This window comes from Anticarsia gemmatalis, chromosome 12 (assembly GCF_050436995.1).
Source record: "Anticarsia gemmatalis isolate Benzon Research Colony breed Stoneville strain chromosome 12, ilAntGemm2 primary, whole genome shotgun sequence".
Taxonomy (NCBI): Eukaryota; Metazoa; Arthropoda; class Insecta; order Lepidoptera; family Erebidae; genus Anticarsia; species Anticarsia gemmatalis.
Genome location: NC_134756.1, coordinates 4,388,663 through 4,407,943, shown reverse-complemented (window position 1 = coordinate 4,407,943; position 19,281 = coordinate 4,388,663). Strand labels below are relative to the sequence as shown.

Here is a 19,281-nt window from a genome sequence, read left to right as displayed (position 1 = left end):
AGGTTGTTTAGAGGGTGTACTGCCCACAGCTAGGGAGGACTGCCCGCAAGGGCCGGCTTGTGCTGCGTTTGAACGATGCTAACCAGTCGAGCGGGAGAGTCGTTTGGAAGAAGCGTGTTGGTAAATATTTTGTCTGTTTTATTTACTAACAGTGCTCTATTAAAAAAGTGTAATTATCGAAAATATTGCCTTTATTTAGATTAAAAATGTGTAATGATTTATTTTAAATGTTTCCTTTATTTTAGTCCCAAGTTTTAATAGAAGAAGAATACAAGAAATAAGTAACATTAACCGCGCGCCTTTTTATCAATCTTGTCTAATTCTAATAGTAAATTACCAGCTTGAAGTAATTTAATTACTTTTTTTGGTCTCGTTTTCAGCTTACTTTCTCTCAAGAAAATTCCAAGTAATACATGGGCAGTCTTTTTTAAAACAATCTGTAGGTGTTCATTAGAAGCAACATATTACACACGCATTCCCAAGGAGATTCTAGAACACATCTGTCCTATCATGGTTCTATAATTTCAGTTACTAACACTAGTGCAAAAATTCGCGTGCAAAATTTCCAAATAGCAAGTCTACTCTCCCTCTCAAAGGCGGCACGAAGGGGTACATCCGTTATGCATACATTACGCACAGATATCGCAAAGCTTTTCGCTACGATTAAATTAGTTAACTTGCTCGCTTACTTGTTTGGACCCCAAACTGACGTAACACTTTGAAGATGACCCAAAGACAGTATGAAACATTTTGCTTGAGATACTTTGAACTTTGAAACTTATTGAAATCATGTTTTAATTTGGCTTTTCATTTGATGTTGCTGACCAATTCTCTATACTATATTTCTATATTGAATCGCGAAGTTAGTAATGCCTGTATATTTTGAATTTGACCTAATAATAATGGTAATAAATCGAATAATCTAAATGATTGCGACAATGACGTTTGACTCAAACGTTCAGCCTATGTTGTTTCATTAGTATGTATTGCACTTTCGGGCTTCTAAAGTAAATAAATACGATAATGTATTATTTATTTTAGTAAATACAAAAAGCCGTTATATCAATTTAACTATTTAAAATTAACTAAAATAAAAGGAAACAATACAATTCCTTATCAATTTCATCGCGCCTTTGGTAATTTGATATGTTTTTACAATTTAGACTTTCGAGGTTTTATTTACTCAATCCAAAGGTAAAAAAATAATACATTTAAATCCATAGGCACTGTATGTCTCGTGCTCGTGTGGAGGAAATGAAAGAGGTCCCGTGTCCCGGTCCTCTGTACAAATAACACGGTACACTCTACAGTTTTTATTGAGATTCGACACACACGCATCTGAATATATTAGTTTTATCATATCCATACTAATATTATAAATGTGAAAGTAACTCTGTCTGTCTGTCTGTTTCAATCACGCCTAAACTACTGAACCAATTTGCATGAAATTTGGTATGGAGATATTTTGATACCCAAGAAAGGACATAGGTTACTTTTTACCCCGGGAAAATGACGCATTCCCATGGGAAAATTCAGATGGTGGACGGAATCGCGGGTTAAAGCTAGTTATATTATAAGTTAAGAAAAGAGCCAAACTACTTAATTTACAACAATTAATAACACAGGAACATAGGTGTGTTTTATGAGAGTTTCAACTCACTGAGGTTACTCTTTTTGCCAAGTAAAATTCCATCGGAATGTTTTCTTTCACTGACATTATAACTGATATTTTAGCTACAATCATTCCCTCGGGATTATGGCAATTCATTTGACAATGTGAATAACGTAAATTATAAAGAATATCGTTAAACTGAATCTTAATGCCATACTTACATTGGCGCAGTGGTTTAAGCGGTCACCTCGCCGCAACAACCGTAGCGCCGCGTGTGGTGGGTTCGAATCCCACCCGGGACAAATCTTTGTGTGATGAGCACGAGTATTTGTTCTGAGCCTGGATGTCAATTTGTCTATATAAGTATGTATTTAAAAATATATAAGTATGTTTATCAGTTATTTGGTTACCATAGTACAAGCTCTGCTTAGTTTGGAATCAAATGACCGTGTGTGAGTTGTCCAATGATTTAAAACTATGTTATAGCAGCGATAGATATTCCAGAAATTCAAGCATTACTTTTACTTAACTATAAGGACTTACTTAGCGAGAGTTTATTTATTTAATAGCGTTTAATCTCATATAAAAAACGCTATTGAATAGATAAACTACCGCTAAATGTATTCAGAAACCGGGGGTGAGTAATCTTTCGCCTGTTTTAATATAGAACGTTCAACTGTTGAGTTAACAAAAAACCATGTTTAAATCTTCACCAATCAACGGTTCACAAGTCTTTCTATCTACAAAACATACATAAGTTTGTTAGAAAATCGATGTTTAGTAAACAAGCAGTGCAATATTGCGTACAAACAGTCGGACACCGCAATTTATAAGCGGCACCAGCAGAAGAAAGGGTTCGCGGCCCGTTATTGTATCGGAAGGTGGCCCGGCCTAACGGGCTTACACGATAGTCTCACTAAACTTTTAGTATAGACGCTAGTATATTTTGCTAACATTATTTTTATATTGTAACTCCATATCTGATTATTTTTTTTTGAGAATTAGTTAGTTGACAAGTAAAACGTTAGCCGTTATTGCTCTGAAAATTTCCGAAATTAAATTGAATATCAAGAATATTTTTGTGTCTATTTGACAGAATTAGCTACTTGAATCATGTTAAACTTTTAGACCGTAACTGAATGCAGTTGAAGCTGCCGGGTAGAGCCAGTAATAGCCATAAGTCTAATCTTTTTCTCTGCAGGCTATATCGTGGTTGCCAATTCGCTAACTATTTTTGACAAAATAATGCAGTTTAGGGCCATGTAAAATAGTTTACCTTAGGATGAAATCAATTATTTTTTTATTTACTTTACCTAATAAGCATTTAAAAGCATTGAAAAATTATCACGTTTCAGTAAAAAATATCAGAAAACATTATGAACAGTCAGCCTCTAATATTCTAAACCACTTTTAAATAAACATTATACACCAAAACGTACTTTCCTAACTAACAATAATTTCAAGAGCTACTCTAAAACATTCATGTCTCTACAGGGTCACATTTGCAAATACAACGTTATCTTAGTGTGCGTGTGTCCGTACAGCGTGTCCCTTACGCACACAGACACAGAAGGGACAAAGGTCACCGGCCACAGTCTTCTTATATTTGTTTAAGACGTGTATTGTGCCCAAAGACCCTTATTTCAGCGATACATTTGTATATTGTATTGTGTAATACCTGCCCTCTTGTGTAACTAAATATTTTCGGATGGAATTTTGGAGGGAGATCGCGAAAATGTGGGTCGAATTCTGTTTTGTTTTTTAAGGAGGAGAAAATTGACAAGATATAATAGTTATAAGCAATATAGGAATAGCCAAATTTTTTCTCTACCCATTCAATCGCAGGGTAAAATAATAGTTGAATCAAGTTAGTACATTTTCTACCAAAAGACAACTACCCCTTACTGTTTAAACGAACAGCAACAGTTATATTGTACAAAAGTATTGTAAAAAAATGAAATAACAAGGAAGATAACTTTACCAATGAACTTCTGCTGCTTACAGAAACAGTCATCTGCGCGTATTACGCTAAGACACGACCAAATGACACCTTATATTACTATTAACCATGGCAACAATAAAAGAATATTAAATAAAGGTTATATTTTATAGACGAAAACGATATTCTCCAGATACATTCTTCCAAATGATGCTGGAGTCGGTTTATACAAGTAATAGAACTCAATTCATTCTATCCATATAATCGCAACACGTGTACCATACTTTGCTACTGTCAGACTATCTATAAAGGAAATTACCAAACAAATCAAATATCCAAACAAAATAATCCAATAACGAGTTGTAAATCAAAGGCTAACTACGTAAAAGTGTCTTCTCTAACATGTCGGGTAAATAGAGGTTCGATCTAATAGAGCCTCCTGAGGCTCTCAAACGTTCAATCAAAATGATAGGTAATTCAGTTATACTGCCACTGGACGAATACTGTACTGACAAGTACTGCTAGGCACTCAAGTGTTGTGATTAAATATTAATTAGGAATTGAAACCGTCGAATGATTGGTCGCGGTTCAATTTATCATCATAATGTAATTCCATATTATAATTCTTTAAACTTAATTATCGGGACATGTAGAAGTAAAGTAGACTTTGTAAAGATCTGTGTTCTGTGGTTTTAGAAACGAAAGTGAAACCGATTTGATAAGAAGCAAATGACCATAATATAGTCAAAGACTCTTTAAAACTGAATTCGGCAGATTTATTGTTATAATGTAAGGAGTCCGCTCTTGTGTTGGTCAAACTTTAAAAAAATAAGGGCGGAGCTAGCATATTCATAGAATGGTTATAGAGCAATCAATAAAAGTAATATTGGCGGACACCTGTTGTAAGTACCACAACAGTTGTAAGTACCCTTTACTTGTTTTTGTGGGAGTTTTCCTCTTCTAACGCTTGTGTTGTTGATAGTACCTGTCGCATCACCGACCACACGTATCCCCTATTCCCTAATTAATCGTGTATCGCACGAGGCTCCCGAGTGAGCCCCTAGATGACCGACCTCCTTCGATTCAACTATAACTGAGTACTACTGCGTTTTATAATACATTTGAGGTGCAAAATGCATTATTTTGCAGGTAAAAAAGAGTAGAGCTTAGTCAAATAATGTGGAAGTAGAAAGAGGAAAGAAATGGAACTAAATGTTGCATATTTAGAAAATACACACAATAACAATAAATTCACTTTTAGATTTGCAAACAATAACGACTTAAAATTGTTTAATCTTTCTTTACCTTCCAGAATTAACGTACATATCGGATTTAGAAATAATACACGTCACTGTACGATAAAAATATAACAATATTAAATTATTTTTTTGGGGAACGTGTTATATACGAGTACACTAGTAATTTATTGCCAATTTTAAAAGCTTTGGAGATTATCTATAGAAAGACTTTTTATTTCCCATTCTACTTATTAATATTACAAACATGAACATCTTCAATAACTTAACAATAAATAAATCATCATTGCATTAACTATTACCAATTTTAAAAACCCTGTAGATCATTTTTAAAGCGACTTTTGACTCATTCTACTTTATACCTTATTAAAAACACACGTCTTCTACAACTAAACAATGAAATCACTAACATTCAATATTTACCCATTCTTGATACACAGGTACTTAAATATAAGCAATTAGTCTTAGCCGTAATCCGGGGTCCACCCGTGGGATGACCCTTGCTTAACCAACTGTGAGTTATCCCATCATGAGATGCGTTAGTTCAAGTACCCTCGATTCTTTGGCAAGTTTCAGTAATTTGATTATGAAATATTAAGTATGTGAAGGCTTATTGTATGTGGTTTTAGTGGTACCGGTATGTAGTAATGTTTTGGATAAAGGTGCTGAAAGTTCGGATAAAGAATGAACGTTTAGTCTACTCTTAATTAAGTATACTTACCCCCGGTTTCTGAGGTACATTTAGCGGTAGTTTTTATTTATATCAGTTTAAACGCTATTGAATAAGTAAACTACCGCTAAATGTACTCAGAAACCTAGGGTCAGAGCTGGTTGGAAACTATTTCTTTCGGATAACCGATCCAAATAATAAAGTGACAGCAAAAATCTGTCATAATTCTAGATGGTAAGCTACCCAGTACTTATTCGGAAGTGGTGACACCAGGCTCAAACAATGATAAAAAGATACGGCTCACCTGCTCGGCTAGCTTTAAATCAAGTTTTTGGGTAGACTCCATAGTACCCTCTCTTCCTGAATTCATCTCTACAGGATTTTATTTACATTCAAATGCTGTAAATTGTTAGAATTTCTAAGGATTTCATGATAATTGAAAACACCTAACACTATATTTAGTTCTTCTTAATATCACAACCTTTCCTATTTGCATTATTAAAATATTGATCCCGTAAGTGGTACATAATATGTAGGTATGTAAACATAGGAAGCGATATCCAGTTAATAAAGTTTCATATTACGATCCTTGAAACCGTTGAAGTGTAAATAATATAACCCTTACGATGCCTTCAGATATTCTACAGCTAGCTGAGTACAGGTATCTTATGATATTCCTCATGTACTCTCTAAACAGAATAACGCTTTCAAATTTTAATTAAAAGCTAAAGTTTTAATTTAAATAATGAAGGCAGTAAAATTTTAAGGAGATTTTGAAATTACAGGATGTGGTGAAAACACAGTCACAGAATGTGGGTTATACCTTGCTAATATTTCTTGCAGTTTCGATTGATTGCTGTGAATACAATCTTACTATGAAATGAATTATATTGATATAAAGTATTTTTTTTACAATTTTTTAAAGAAACAATAAATTCTTCAGTTGTCGTACCAAACCAGCACTTTTCATTTTGTGCCGACAGCCATCGATCTAAAGCGCTCACCATTCCAGGAAATTCCAATAAATCTTTCCCACGCATCTAAAAATTTAATTTTCGAACTATCAACCGAACCGAGTTAACCCTCGAGAGACAACTGGCGAAATTTTGCAAAAAGCAACGCGCTTCGGTACATCAGGCCCGGCAAAGTTAGCGCGCGTAATCGATACGGCCTTAGGGCTTTGAGTATAAATTAGAAGTTCCATCGATCACCGACGCCCTTTGCCCATCGGCTCGTACTTTATTGATAGTGAATGTTAACCGATAGTTCACTGAGTTACGTTGAACGGTACATGTATTTTTGTGCCGGTTTATTTGTGTGCCTACTTATTTTACGCGCGATTTGGGTTTATTGTTTTTACATAAATTTTGGTGTGTCCTGTTTAATCTTTCGTTAGAGTTACTTATAGGGAATGTAGGCAGAAGGTGTAGTCATAGTTTCCACGCAAAATATTGCAGATAGAAAATTCAGAAACTGACATTTTTATTACCTCGATCAGGTATTGAAAATACCGAAGCTCTCTATCTATAAATTAAATAATGACAGCAGTAAACTAACGTAATAACCTCAAAGAGATCGCATTAACTTTATTATTAAAAAGTACATTAACTTAATATACCATAACACGAGTAATTCTTGAACATAACGTGTCCAGCAACAAAAATTAAAGTGTACTTACAAATTTTATATACAATAAAGAGTCGCATTACTTATAAAAGAGGTGCTCGGGTCGCCTATAAACATACATAGGTAAAGGCAAACAGCACTTAACGTTTCCTAAAGGATACATTATTGAGGAGAGCCCTAAAAACAACATTTTTACATCTTGCCGTCCTGCCGCGCATATTTTATTGCGGGTTGCTCGGATGACCCCCGGAACGGACTACGTAGACTTGGGAATGCTAGATACGGATGGTTTTCTTGGAAAATATAGTTCTTCTTGATAGTTTCTTTGACATTTCTTGGTTCTAGTAAACATATTATGATGTTTTACATTTCATAATGCACGATGTTTGAAGTTGTCATTTTAGCTACACGCCTATCCAATATTATTAACGAGCTAGCGTAATAGACGAGTTTTATTTTAATGAGAATACATCCAAAGAAAACTAATTTATACAGGTTTGCATAATATAATGTGTATTTTTGAATAATTATTTTGCAAAATTATACCAACCATGATAATTATTTTATCCATTTCAACAGTTTAGGACCGTGTTCCGTTTATTTTTCTCTTTTCTTCATCCTGGTCGAATTCTGCTCTCCATCTACGAACAAAACAAAAAACTTTATTACTCAAACTACTAAACAGACATTCCTATTAGTTTCCTTAATCACAAATAAGGCAAATTTCTTTGAAAGCCGGTACAAAGTAAGCCTCTAATCTTCTTACTCCTATGGTAGTTACCTGGCCGGTCCCGCGAGGCCCACGCCTGATGGACGGAGCTCGCCGCGCAAGGGTTAACCTAAGTCAATGTAAATATTTGAACGTGGGCCTTGACTTTACCAACGTATCGTTGTTTTAAAGCTTGACATTTGTAAAGTTTTACCTACGACCGTTTTAGGGTTGAATGCTAGTTCTATTTTAGAAATTCTGACTATTTCTTGCATGTGTATTAAAATGAAAAATAGGATTATGAAGCCTCCACAGCGATCAATGATTCTATAGAATTTTATTTTTTGAATTCGATTTTTTGTTTACTTTTACCGGCCAGCAGCTGAAGATAAGTCGACTTTACTAAATTGTGGTTTCAAGACTGCACATGTTTTATGTCATTATAAAGTGAGAATAGCTTTCCAAAAATTGTAAAGTCAAATGTATCGTACCTTTAATAAATAAAACGTTAATGGAAGTTTTTTTAACAGTAACTTTTCCTACTTTCTTTGCTTCATCTGCAGTTTTGTGTACTATCTAGTAAGAATCACACACAATAAGAGGACAAATAAAACGACTCAACGAAGAACATAAAATTTCATACAGTAACAGAGTAACACCCTATAAAATACGTGAAACCAATAAACAAGGTACAACACATTACTGTAATGAGACATTGGTATAAACAAACATATTGTGCGCCAGAGCCCGACTGACAAACGCTGGGGTGGGTACGTGAGAATTACGCGGAGTTTTATCCCGGGTTCGAACCCCGAGCAGTCCCCTGCGGCCGCCGGCCGAAAACTTTACCTTTGACCCTCTGAGGAACTGCATAGAGATGAAGCAACAACTTCGATTATTTTTCTTTGGGTATATTTGAACTGACGTGATCACTATAGAATCATATCAGATAATGAGGAAATAAAACGTTTTAGAGTACTTGTAATAATTTGATTCAAATGTTATCGATGCTGTCATTTGTGTATGTTACAATTGATTTCAAATACCATTAGTGTGCTAGGCGCATAGGTAATTTAATTTTGAAGAGTGTGACAAAGCTTTGTTAACAAACTGTATTGGGCAGCACCATCATTTGTCAGAACGCTAAAAGTTTGAGTAGTGATATTATATAGTTATAGCGAAGTAACTATATTTTCAAACTGTAGAGACAAGACACGTCAATAAAATCATAATCTATGAATTTTCATCAACTGTAAATCGTAGCTAAGAAGAAATTGTATCAGCTATAACTGTCGCTAACAGCGCTATAGAGTTCCTTAACCGCGACAGCAAGTCTTGGGGCATCTCCAGTATTCTTATCTACTTACTCCACATCTATAGCAAAACGAGCCTCCTGGGGCCTAGCCCCGCCTCTTACGGCCTGTCAATGACTAGTAAAATTTAGAACCGGCCCGCCATTGATATAAATGTTTTTTGTTCCCAAAACGACCCTTCAAATTGTAATTTAGTGAGCCGACCGAATGAGATGGTGTATCGAAAGTGTTGTAATATCCATACAAGTTGACGACTTTTGATATTGTTTCCTTGTGGGATGTCTTTTTTAGTTGGAGTGTAAGGTCATTTTTGTTTCGTCTGTGATTGCCAACTCGTGGAACAAATGAGCTATGTATTCGGATATTTAATTAACAGGGTCAAAAATCTTTACTGTAAGCTGATTTCTAATTATTTTATTTCACTGTAGTTTGATTGTAGTTGCCTAGTAATGACAATATACAGTAGTATCATTACTGCACAGCAGTAGATTTAATTGGCAGTCACTCACTGTTAGTTTCTAGATCAGGCATCAAATCCGCTCTAAACTTAAACTAATCTAGCCAACGTCAACATCAAAATTAAAGGTTTAGACATTTAGACATTTAAAGATTTATTTTTGTGTTTCGATTCCATTTACACTATTAAAACAAACTGTTTACATCATAATACATAATTTTCCATAACAGTAACGTCTCTTCTACACTCGCACCTACCAACATAACTCCAATATGGAACTACAATCTAATACAGAAAATCATGTAGCATTTTCTCCGTATCACGGTCGAGTGCATGCACGCATGCACATGATACATATGATGCATATCTCCTAACAATTTGCTACATATTAAATTTCAAACAGATTTTTGAACGCACACCCGCTTGCATCCGTCCGTGGCAATTACGTCACTACAGAATATAAAATGTAATGTGAAAATGTCTCTTTTTAATATTGTAAAGCAAAATGGAAACGTTTTGATATAAAGCTTGGGTTAATATTTGTAATGTGTGCTATTTTATTGTGGGTTACGGTGGATTTTGAAATCAAATTTCATTTTAGTTTAGAATAGTTCACGTGAATTATAATATTAAATCGTATGCACAAAATATTAACTCTAAAATTGCAATAATTAACTATACATTAAAAGGAGTTTAGCTAATATACAGCCAAAATCACTAGAGTAAATTAAAAAAAAGATCTTTTTCCCTTCTTACCATACCCTCGTTACCGGTTTTCTATTAAAATTACATTATATCTCAAAGCTACATTTTAATTTCCAACTCAAAATCATTCACTTTCCAAACATTATTTCGCGAAATTTGCACCTGGTGCCCGTTCCAACCAATGACCATTAAGCATCCATTCTCCCTCGCCATCCCCTTCACTGACCAATGGCCGACCGGTTTCACCCCTGTCGCGTGCTGACCAGTCAGTCCAGTAGGGAACCACCCTACGCCACGCGCAACGAACATCGAATAAATGGACCTCGGATGTTCAAAAGTGTCAGATAAACATACCTTTTGTCCTTTAGATACAGGTATTCATCCCATAATAAGACACGGGCCATATATTTGACCACTTATTGACCACAAAAGACCAGTTCTTGTGACAGATTTGTCTCCCTAAATAAACCTTTTGTGGTTCTCTCGGACGCGTGTTAAATACCTGTTTTTGTGGTACAACAATAGATTTGTAAATGGGATGAAACAGATATTAAACGATTTATTTTCTCGGTGTAATGGATAAAGTTAAATATACAGTGATTTATTTGTTTGGGACTGGACACGATTTGGGGAAAAATTATACTTTAATAAAATTTAGTGGTCATATTATTTAGTTTATTTTGTCGTGATAAATGAAACTTGATGAAAATTCTAACATTTTAAATGACTAGAATAAGTGATTGCCAAAGAGCTCTTCATTTGTGTAGCAACTAATACCGTTCGGTCGTCCAGAAACAGGAGCTCGGAGGGCCACATTCCTCATAATCCCGCCCTAATGCCCTGTCCTCTGCAAGGGACATTTCCATTTATTATTGAGCACTTAATTTATGTGTTTTGTTATGGACCGACAACTGGCGAGGTTGCCCTAAGCAAATGTATAAATTCTTTAACAAGTTCAAGTCCAATCTACGCTCTAATTTAAAGTTACTAAGTTCCAAATTCGTCTGCCAAATTGCAACCGTTTAAGCTACTTTAGCATATTGCAAAAAAACTGCTTCATCGGACGTTTTAAAGTGAGCGCAATCAAATAATTGTGAACTCTATTACATTTCGCACTAAACTGAAATTGGTTTACGACACAAAAGTTCTTTTAAATCTTTTCGACTTCAAAAATATGAAATTTTAAAAGCAGAACTTTGTTGCTCCCGAGGGAAAGTTGGTTCAATTTTCTGTTTCAGAAGGTTTAAAATTGCGGATTGGGTTTTGCAGTTGTGTCGTTTTCGAAAGTAGTTCGATCACTTAGAATTGTTTAGACAATGTACGCGGCAATCCGTTCGCTTCAGAGCCAGGTTTTGTTTAAGAAGGGGTGAAATGACATTCGGGATAACTAAATCCAGGGGTCTTGTGGAGTTTAGAGGTCATTTTTCAAAATAAGTAATCGGCAATGGAGACAATTGGCAAAGAGATTTAAAAGCTGTTAGAAGGCGAGTGAATTATGGACGAAAGTAATTTTATTTGGTTACATGTTTGTTCACAAGTTTGGTAAATAATAAACACTTAAAATTTTAGATTTCAGTTATAACGTTTCATTGATTTTACAAGTTCATACCTATAAGCGGTTGTTTATAACTTTATCAGATTACTATTTCTACACGTCGAGTGGACCTAGTTTTGGTGTTCAAAACGGGTAGGGTTGGGTTTATCAAAGACAATTTTATGCTGAAAAGCCCAGCAAATGTCTTTAGGACTTAAGTAGTTAAGTATAATAAAAGAATTCGTCGTTTACTGAAGTAGAAATTTATTTTTAGTTTTAATTTACTCACAAAGATTTTATCTACTGCACAGTGACATGCGATATTATACCTTATCATCCCTAATGAATTGCCACAAAACTTTCGAACAGTATCCATAAAACCTACCTCGCACATCAACCAACGCTAGTGCAAAAAAACTAAATGACTCAGCCCAAAGTGGTATAATATGATATTCCGAGAGCAGAGAGCTCTTCAAGCATCATACATAATGCCTATGAAAGCATAAAAAATCAAGAAAATTCCATGTGAACCGAAACACATGGAGAATAAACATACGAAGTAGATACTTACAAAAATATGAAATTCACCACAACATTTGCCGGGGACGGTGAGTTCAGGACCGTTGGCAGACTAAATCTAAGGTGAGTATTCGTACAATTGATTTTGTTTTATAATTTCTTCAGGTTTGAGTGCAATTACGTTTTTGTCTGTACCAAAACAATCAAAAAGTTTCAGATTTTTGTGTTCTAAAATATTGTTATTAAACAATATTTTCATTAATCAACATGCTGGGAAGTTAAAAAGTACCTATTGCACGTAGTTTTGCCTTTTTTTTTATCATATAGAGATTAGAAAATAGTTTTAAACAAATAGGAAGATCATGGATGCCTTGCAAAAGCGACATATTTTTTATTTTTAACTATTTATTTTCACATAACGTATTTTCACATAACGTATTTTCACATAACGTATTTCACATAACGTATTTCACATAATGTATTTCACATAACGTATTTTCATATTTTTTCTTATTTCTTAGTATGTTAGTTAATTTCATCAATCATACAACTTTGTACACTAAAGTTAAAGTTATTGCAGTTTACAAAACTATTTTGAAGGTTAGATTGTCTATACATGGGTTCAACGATTGACTGTGATTGATTAATAATAACGATCTTGTCTCATTCTTATTTATTGACGTAGATACTCTGTGAATATACTTTGAAAGTTATTAAGTAAATATGACCAAAAAAAATATCATAAAGGGCATATTATATCTTTATCAATGAAAACTGTTCTCTATTCGAAAATGCATTATATTTTGGTTATTGGTTATTTTATATAAGTAAGTAATTGAAAGATTAACAGGTCCGTTGATACAGACGAAATTAATTACAACGAATGAAAAATATTGAAAATTATAATACCGCGAAAAACTCTTCAAAAGTTTTATTCTGCTAACTCTCCCTGTTCAGTCGTCCATAATGCGAGTTGATAGGTAGATGTATTAAAAATAGTATACATTAGACACGAATACGACATAATATCAACATATGTATATGTTATGTACACACTCATTTATATTTTATTGCAAAATGTATTAGAATCGGATTACCACGAGCTTTGTACGGTCTAGAATTTTATTCTAAATATGTTAGTAAAATTGTGGTAGAAAATATTATGCATAAAGAAGTTTACTTAGACTTTGCTAGGAGATTACTGTTACAAGGGATATATAAGAAAATCTTCAACAATTTTGATTATAAATTGAAAAAATTGGACTATAAAAAAGAGAAAACGGTTTGAAAAATGGGCACTAGGTAGAGTTACAAGTTGGTCAGTTAAGGTACGTTAGTTATAAACATTTAAGCTATTCCTTTCTGTACTTACTTCATAAAAATATTGGACGTAAGCCAATGAGTATGCTTATAATTTCACAAAGTTTAGTATCAATGAATTTACTTCATATTCGAATAAAACGGTCCTTCAATTTTAACATAGATTTAGAATACGAGGATCTTTAGTTATCAGCCAATTCCTTTCCAGAATTGACAATGGTATAATTAGAGAGTTACGATTTACCTATTATAAAATTTCCCGAAGTATATCTATAAATATGGTGATGATCTCAATACCTAAATCGGTGGAGCCATAACGCCAATGCAAGAATAAACGATTACGTCTTGATCGTTTTGCTTACAAAGGTCTTTATTTAATATCGTGAGTTTCAACTACACTATAAATAGTGTATAACTGTGTATAGTCTTTGTCCCTCAATTATTGCATCTTCCATTCACTTCATACAAAAACCCTTGCAGCAGTATTAATCATCACAGCCGCTATCTAACCGAGTATAAATACAGTTTAAAGACGGGAGCATCAGTCCACTACCATTAGTTACCTATTGACACACAGACAGATCGCTACGTGCCGCTTGTCTGACCACCACTACTATTTGTTCTCGATGTCTAATGTTTTTTTGTCGAAATATGTGGTTTAGTTTAAATGTTGGTGATTTACTTGTTGCTTATGTATTGGACTTTAACTAAACACTTATTACAGTAAGTACAGTAACTGAACTTGTATAAATACAGTACCTATACAACCAATTACTGGTTCTAATTGTCTCAAGACAATTGAAATCAAGACTAGAATACATTCCAGAATTAAACATTTTTATCGTAGGAGCATTAGCAATACAACTTACTCCCCACTCCGCCGCCTATAAATGATCACCTGAATAAATTTTAATTTTGATATGTAACGCAACATACTAATTCATTTAAAATTGACGAGACAATATTGGAGACAGTTAACTGCTATGTTTCAAATTGTGGTCAAAAACCACCATTGTCTTATAGCTATGCAATCTGCAGACTGTTAAATAATAGCCGTAATTAAGACCCAAAAAAGAAATTTATTCTTATAAATTATACGTACCCCGGATGTATAAATTACGAGAAGAATCTAAACGAAGGCGAGTATGAAACGAGAACACTTAGTAAAGGCACGGCCAGTCGTAAGATTAATGAGGTTCCCAGTTTTAGTGAAACTCCTACTGAGATAGTTGAGGGTTTTTGTTTTCAAGAAAAAAGAAAGAAATGCAAGCACTGTACGTCCCATATATTAACCGGTAAGTAACCCACAAATACGGGGCTCGGTCTAAAACACCCCGAGCGTTAAGAGTACATATAATGGAAACAAATAAATTACAGTCAAAGGTTTTCACCCCAAACAAACAACTCGACACCTACACCAGTCATTCCCACATCGTCATGATAAAATACCATCATAAGTCGAAAGCCGAAAAACTGGACCCCTATAACTGTGCGTAATTTATCTCAAGTACTGAAAACGTCTTCAGTTTAACCCAATACACTCGGTCCTAAGTAAACTTTAGGTAAACTTAAACGGCTGAGTCCCTTTCTCGACCACATTCTAAATAAATAACATCTAATGGGGGACATTCATCAGTGTTTCCACGTTTTTAGGTGGGTAGACCTCACTCCCCTAGCTGTCTGCTGTTTTGGAAAAGTCCTTTGCGAACAAATCCAGGAAAATACGATTGGCAAATTGGACTCTACCGGCTAGTAATAAAATACATTTTAGTGTGGGAAATGGTAGTACAAATTACGTTTGTTAAATACACAGATTAACATTGGCGAGTGCAGAGATATGAGAGGGGGCCAGTGGGCGGCGGGGTGGTACAGGGGTCCACCCAACACCCTTTTTTGTTATTTTTTGTTGCATTTTTTGCGTGAGCGCGTGCAGAGTTTTCGGTGCATAGGTAAGCAATATTATATTTCGTTAAGAATAATTAACAGTGAACACAGCTTTGTATCTAAAGCCAAAAAAAGAAGCTTACTTTTTGTTGACCATTGCTTCGTTCTTTGTTTAAAAAGTTTTGACATTTGGATTTTAAACAATTATATTATTTTTTTTACTTATCTTTTTTAATCACATAGCTATAGTTTCGGCCAAGACACATACATTTACAACCTGCCCAGATTACGCAACATTGAAAAAGGTTTGCAGATAACTTCAGCGTTTCTGCGGGGCGGTGTCACCCTGGACGTAGCCCGATAGCGGTGATGAGGGTCACTAGGACCTTCCAGGGACCTCGCTATGAGTGTTTGTATTTATATTTCATTGTATTTTAAATATCGCTGTGTGGTTGTTATTATTTGAGACAGAAAAAAGAGCTGGTGATTTACATGGAAACAAAATTTGAGTTACCTAATTATTGATTTCAAGACACGCGTCGTTAAAAGTTCGTCTTCGTCTTTAAAAGTTAACGGAATGTATAAAAAAATATAATAACATTAACATATAATTACATTAACGTTAGCGTTAACGAATAACAAACATAATGACATTACCGTTACTCGTTATTGAAAATAATTTTCTATAACACTTTCAAAAAGCGGTGCATAATAGTCGTAAAGGTAAAGCTAGTAGCTAAATGCTTTCATATTTTTAAACGTAAAATACTGGCCACTATTAAAACACTTAGCTAGCCAAGCATACAAGCCACACGTTCCACGGCCTCAGTAACAAACAATTACCAATGTAACAGTTAGTTGAAAATTTGTAAAAGCATAGCGTGCAGAATGTGCAATATTGCGAATTTGTGCCGAAACCGACCGGTAACAAGTTGCGCTGTATTTTACCAAGTTTCCGATAGCCACTGTCGCCAGCCTTCCGGAAACCGAGAGACAACTTTTACTTCAAAGTTATGTAGTAAATGATATTGTAGGTGTTATTAATATTTAAATGTATCTGTTTGTTCTGTCGTCATCTATGGATAAAAGTATAAATACTCTACACAGCGATCACGAGTGCTATGCTGCTTGTAGATAGATAAGCATAGCCATTTAGTCATAAGCTAGTCATGCTTTACATTATGATTATTAGAATAATAAGTGTATGTGACTAAAAAAAATACTATGGCAGCTTTTAACTCATTCTTTTAAAAATAAATATTCTCGGCTTAAAGATCTAGGCATATAAACATATATGTGTGATATTTTTTAGAACTATTCGTGTCACAGAATATACCTATAAGCGCATATACACTTGCATTTAAGTTAAATATGAATACAACTGTAAGAAAAAAAATTTACCCATTGATGTCCCCGTCCACTATAAGATCAGAGCCTTCTTTAATTAAGCCCATATAGCAGTAGCTGTTGCACTTGAAATGTTCTTAAGTATAATCATTTTTGTCGGAAATTACATAGTTTTTAATCAACGATCCCAATTACCAATAAACCCAATGTCACTCTACCCAAAGCAGCTGGCAAAGGCTAGAGAGGAAACGGTAACTGAATGGAACTAAATTCCAGTCGTCTCCAATGGTGGGTACAGTCGCGACCATTTCGCTGGCCGGACTGGTTGGAATGCTGTTAGTACGCGAATGTACTATAGGATAGGTAGTACAGATACGAGGAAAAATGAATGAGTTCTGCAACGTGCATTTTTGAATATTGAAATGAGGTTGCAGATTTGTATGGTGTAATGTTTTGGTAAAAATATTACTTGAGGGATAACATGAAGACATACGATAGTGAATTGAAACATCTCGATGTATTCGATAATCAAGATTTCTATTTTTGGTACTCTTTTATTTTTTGAATGACCATTTAGAAATATAAAAATATATTTTTGATAACAAGTTTGTTTTGTTGGCTTTGTCTCTCGTCTTAGTCTTTGAGACAATAACTTCGATGATCCGCACCAAACATTTATCGCACACCTTAAACATATATTTCTTTAACATTCAGAAAACACACCACATAATATCATAAAATATACTATCAAAATGCGAAAGTAAAAACCCGAAATAAGACACCGCTCTTTTGTTTTCATTGTCTGCGTACCTATAACGAGACGCGAGCAACGTAACAAAAACAAAAGAAAATGGCTCTATTATGTGAAAACAACCCAGAGACTACCACGGTTATATTTACCCGTGGGCTGAATTTATACGATATACTCTGTATTCAGTTATCCAACGTTACTTGATACCTCATACGCGTACCAAATGTCTCTTTACCGTCTGATTTCTATACCACAGCGGGAAGGGTGGGAGGTCAATGTTAACTGGTTAGTAGAACATATTTCGAATATCCAAAAGTATAAATTTCTTCGGTAAGCTATCGTCTTACTTTTTATATTCGACGGAATCGTGGTATCGGCAATGGCCCACTGTTTTGAAGGCAAACAAGGTGTAGTGTTCAAGACGTTCTCTCAAATCCCTATAACCTATCTTGGCTGTATATTTTATGTGTTTATCTTTATGATTTGTACACGGCACTTGTAAGTAATCCCGTATGAAGCTTTTAGTTCGTGTGTCGTTACGTAAACTAGTAAAAAAATAAATAAAAAAGTTCGATTTATGGCTTATCGGAATTGGCTTAATTTACGAGTGAAGATTTGGTAAAAACAATGCTATATTCTGTATGTATATTTGTTTTGTTGAAATAGTAAAAATATTTTTTAAGATTTTGTAAAAGAAAACTTAACTTTTCACTGTAAATACCGAGGTGAGACTAAACTTGAGAACAGTTAAGTTTCTTTGTAGTTTCGTTTCTACGAATATCGTTCGGTAAGAATAGTCTACCAAAAATACTTCACACACAGTTAAAAGTTGCACACAAAGTTAAAAAAATAATGTTTTAAAAATTTATCCTCCAGGAAAGCTTTAAAAAATCGATTTTCTTTGTCTTTCGTAAGTCTTTCTTAAAAACAGATGTACAATTTAGAAAGCCCATTTTTTTTTTTGAACAATGATAAAAGCGGCCATTGCTGTGGCAGACAAAAAAAAATATTAAAAAATGATCAATACCAGTTTTGATCAATGTCAATAACAAAGCCAAACTTTCCAAATATAATTACAAATTTAATTTCTACAAAATCACTACAAATAACTTATAAGACATCTTATCAATCATCATAATCCATTCCTATTCCACAAAAATCAATACTATCAATTCTCCCAACAGCAAAACTTTCAAATTCATAGTCTACTAACTAAAGGCACACCACTACACTGTATAGTACAGCTACACCCACAACTACATATTACAAAAGACCTCAACAAAAGCAGTTTCTAATGCTTGCGTCCTCCAGGCCTTAATCTTTTTGTACCTCTAATTAAATTAGTGAAACCAGGCGCGCGGAAACTGGACACCCACACAGACGCAAACACCCTCGTCTTACACGCACACATGCATAACGGTTACAGTGTACACAATTAAAAGCGCGTGTAAAGTGAAAGGAATGTGAGAGTGTGTGAGTGAGATCGCCGTGCGTGTATATGTGTGTGTTTTAGTTAAGGGTCGTCATTTCTCTTGGACCCTCCCCCGTAGTGTCCGCAGAAAGGTGAGTTAAGACGGAGCTTTATAGAGATGAGAATACCATTTTTGGTTTTAAGTTGTGGTTTTGGTTTCTTTTTTAT

General features: G+C 34.4%; 1 long non-coding RNA gene across 1 annotated transcript in view; it reads right to left on the bottom strand.

Moving 5' to 3' along the window:
• LOC142977115 (uncharacterized) overlaps positions 1 to 7,736 on the bottom strand; it is a 31,342-nt gene extending 23,606 nt beyond the window's left edge. The window contains exon 1 of the long non-coding RNA XR_012959690.1: positions 7,654 to 7,736. This is a non-coding gene — a long non-coding RNA (uncharacterized LOC142977115). The remainder of the gene's footprint in view (positions 1 to 7,653) is intronic.
• Between the last annotated feature and the right edge of the window lie 11,545 nt (positions 7,737 to 19,281).